This window comes from Coffea arabica, chromosome 8c, assembly GCF_036785885.1.
Source record: "Coffea arabica cultivar ET-39 chromosome 8c, Coffea Arabica ET-39 HiFi, whole genome shotgun sequence".
NCBI lineage: Eukaryota > Viridiplantae > Streptophyta > Magnoliopsida > Gentianales > Rubiaceae > Coffea > Coffea arabica.
The window spans coordinates 32,214,245-32,218,510 of NC_092325.1; the positions used below are offsets into that span (position 1 = coordinate 32,214,245).

Genomic DNA, 4,266 nt, shown 5'->3' on the forward strand with positions numbered 1-4,266 from the left:
AGATGCTTTAACATTAAACATCAAAACTGTTAACTATAGAGTGTGACGCCCCCACTTCTCCTAAGAGCGAACCCAAGGGTATTCGCGAAATGCCTGCCCAACTCTGTGAGGACCCGAAAATTTTTATTTTATTTTATCGAATATTAGTAGTTTGTTTAAATATTTATTTACTCATTTTTCTCCAAATTATTTATTCGATCATTTAAAATCCATTTATATGGAACGACGCATCTTTTATATTTTTAAAAGCGTTTTGTTGGAAAAATTCACTTTTCGAAAACTCGTTTAGTTCGGAACAACGAGTGCACGTTTTTCGAGACTATATTTAAATCGAGAGTGTATTAATATTGGAGAATTAAGAACGATCAATAATAGATTAAGAAAGGTTAATTGAGGAATTAATACTCAATTCACGTGAGGACTCGTAAAATTATTATTTTTTTAAACCCCTAATTTTGGCTCAATTAATTATCTATTTGGATTTTTGCCCGAATAGTATTTTCTATCCTTATTAGACCAAAATATATGGTTTTATAGCTTCGTTATATTTTTAAAGTGTCTCGTTTCAAAAAAATTATTTTCTTAGAAGCTTGTTTAGTGAAAAAGTGAAAACGTGTTTGAAAACTTTAGCCAATTAGGAGTACAATAAGCTCAAAAATTTAAGACATATACAATGGTCCTAAAATAGGCAATTTTAGATTTAAATATTGAAGTGATAGTTAGTGGTAAGATCGTTATAAGAATTTCTCAAAGGTTTCAATTTTTATTGCGCCTAAATTAGAAATACGTGGTTTCACGTGCGCGCTTAATTGGGGGACTTTGGACCATTATTTTGGGACAATTAAGAATGAAAAATATTTATATAAATGTAAGTGTCTTAGAGGTTTAGTGCACTAGTGCAACAAACGTAAGAGAAATCGAACACAAAACGCGCGCGTAGGGTACTAGTTATAATTGATTTGACGTATTAAAAGATTTGACGTCAAGCGTCTTTCGTACGCAAAGGCTTCAGAACCGCATTTCATTTCATTTCATTTCTTCTGCTGCAACGGACGGCTAGCAGCTGCAAGGGACAACCGAAGCTTCACCATTTCTTTCTTCCAAAACTCATCCAAATCCTTACCAAAACTTCCATAGATTCTCACCAAACTTCACATTCATTTAGTTTTTCACTTGGACAACAACTTAGCTGCAAAAGGAAGGAGCTATCCACGGTTTCTTCAAGCTTTAAAGGGCTGAAAAATCTGTCCAAACCAGCCATCAAAGTAGGTAGTAATCAAGCACCTTAAACTTGTCTTATGGAAGTTGATCTATGCATTTGAGTTGGAATCTTCATTTTAGTAGCTTGTATTGTTAGAAATGTGGGCTCTATGAACTCCCACTTTGGGTTGATGGCTGTGATGATGTTTGATGATGGTTTTATTGCTGAATTAGAGCTTAAGGAAGTAGATTAAAGGTGTAGAAACGTTATTGAACTCTTGAAGCAAAAAGTTCCCATTTTACCCCTGCTCTGTTCGGTCACTTTAATGCAGAAATTTGAGGATTTAATGGCTTGATTGTATTGTTTATATGTTTTAGTAGTTGTGTAAAAATTTTCATTGGAAAATACTGAGTTTTGGTGGGTCAAACGAATTTATTTCAAAAACTAGTAATCTGGAAAACGGTTTCGTCGTAACCCAGACCAGTGTTTGTATTTCGTCCATAACTCCGTACTCCGACGTCAAAATCAAGTGCCATTAGCGGTATTTGAAACTAGACGTTCCTATGTTTCCAACGGAGTATAATGCACATTCTGGTTTCATATGTGTGAGCCACACCATTCATCTGAAATCGGCTGTCCTGTTTCTCCGTTCTGCCGAAATGATTTGATGATGCTGCAACTTTAGGCTTAATTTCGAGCTAGTTGCATGCTGAAACTTAAAACAATTTCTTCTGTGAAATCACAGCCTTATGAATGTATTTTCTAACACTATCAACCATGCTCAAATCCGAGTTAAATTGAGTGAGTTATGATCAAAATACGGTGACTGTTTTGTTCTTGAAAGCCTTGGATTTGGACAGATTTGACGTGACATTTGTGATGGTCTTACTAAATGAATTTCTTGATACTAAACACCTACCAAATGTACCATGAATGTTTCTTAAACTTTCTTTTCACATATGAACCATGATTGGAGGATTTTCTTAGCCAAACGATTGGATTTGGGAAGAAAAGGATTAAGGGCAGATTGCCTTGAGAATTTTTCCAAACTTTGGTTGATTGGTTAACCACCTTTTCGAAGGTATTTTTCCACGAAATTTGATAGAGAGATACCCTTCATATAGGAGTATTATACTGCAAAATTTGGTATCAATCCAAGTCCGTTTCGACACTTAACTAAAGGTCCAAAGTCGGAACCAAATCTGAAAATTTGTTAACAGTCTTGAAATTTACCCAACTTTGAGCTACCATATCTTGGTGCTCGAAACTCCGATTCTCGATCCGCTTGTTCTACCCTAAACCTTTCTTGCACCTCTAATTGAGCTACAAATTTCAAGGGCTGGTTTGTAACGAGTGAATTCTGCTGAATTTTTAAAGTTAGCAAAAAACCAACCCCGACTCAATCCTGGGTGATTTGGAACAGCAACTTTAAACTCATTTTTGAACACCTTCCACTTAGATTCATGGAAAAGTGTCTTCTAAGAACTTTTAGTACTTTGGAAGAGGTTTCCAACGGTACCAAGTTTTTCAATTTTCGACATGTGGAATCTGAGATACGATTTTTTTCAAAATATCGTATCAAAACTGAAATTTTCTGAATTTCAAGGAAATTGAGTTTTTCAAGTATTCCTTATTCCTTCGATAATACTTGAACGTTTATGCTTGATTTCCAAGATAACAAAACTCGATTACTCTTGTACATTAAGAAACTCCACTTGAACCTCGATTTACTAGTAATTGGGGTTCATTTTCATGAAATTTCCCCAGATTGTACTAGTGCACAATCTTCCTTGATAATTGGGATGTGTGAATGATAATTCACTATTAAATGCTCAGGCGCTCAAGAGGACCTTCTAGAGGATCTCACGGGAGACGCCTAAACCATCATTTGAACTCGCTACTTGAATCACTGTGAGTGTCAAGTGCATGAATTTGTTGTTAAGTGGTTATCTGTTTCTTATCCGTTATGTAAATTTGAAATTTTGAGACGAGGGTGTACTTTATCGCACTCGTTCTCTTTCAAATGAAATTATATTCGAATTTTGCTATGTGAATTCGTATCCAACTTGTACATGGTAATGTGGATGTGATTTGTACTTGTGATTCGTATATGTGATCCGTATTTGTGATTCCTATTTGGAATCGTCGATTTGAACGTTGCTCATCGACTTATATTCGTATTCGTATTCATATTCGGGGGACGCCCAAAACTCGTTGGCTAACTTTGCGAATCGAGCCAGCATGGGTTTGGTCGATAAGTTTAGCAAACCATGAGATATTTGTAAAGCATGATCTATTGGAGAGATCTTGCTCGGCATTACTCGTGCAGTATTGCCATGATATACTCGAGTATTATCAAAAACTTTGATGAGCGGGCCCGGTAAGGGGGTGTAACGGTGACGGGATTCGAAGAAAAGTGGTGTATCTACGGATTTGATACTTATGTGGTTGACGGAGTGTCAACGTGAGATGTGATCAAGATTTCGACTCAACTGCGTGGAATTTAGCTCCTGAGAGTTACAGTATCCTTGAATTGTTTCTGTTTATTTTTCCTATTCGAAATGTGAATTATTCGAATTTGATAGCCTTACCTACAATGTAATTGTTGTTGCTACTTGGATTATGTGTTTGCATGTGTGTTTTCTTGGCCTCACTGAGTATTGGCTCATCCTATTAGTTTGTTTTCCTTAACAGGTTGGATTGGAAGATTTTGGTAAAGCCGACTAGATTATACTTTTGATTAGAATCGGGGCTGTAAATGTGTAGTCGACTTTTAATGGTTGCATTTTGGAACTTGATATATCTTTTGTGAACATGATGTAAGATTTAAATATTTAGTTAAGGAAGCGACTTTTCGTTATTTTGACTCGTAGTATTTGGTATGTATCGTTAAGTTCGATTTGATTTGTCCTGAGTCCTGACGAGAGTTGGGCAAGCGTCCCGCGGATACCCTTGGGTTCGCCTTGGGAGAAGTGGGGGGCGTCACAAACTCTCGCCATGACTCAATACAATTTGATTCAAATTTAAGGATAACAACCAAATAATAAAAGTTGAAACGAAAAAAA

The 4,266-nt window shown here is 36.1% G+C and overlaps 1 long non-coding RNA gene across 1 annotated transcript; it reads left to right on the forward strand.

Annotated features, from left to right (window-relative positions):
* The first annotated feature begins 792 nt into the window (after positions 1-792).
* Positions 793-4,047, forward strand: LOC140013193 (uncharacterized). The gene is made up of 2 exons (XR_011820256.1): positions 793-1,269; positions 3,896-4,047. It is a non-coding gene; the product is annotated as an uncharacterized lncRNA (long non-coding RNA).
* Positions 4,048-4,266: the final 219 nt, after the last annotated feature.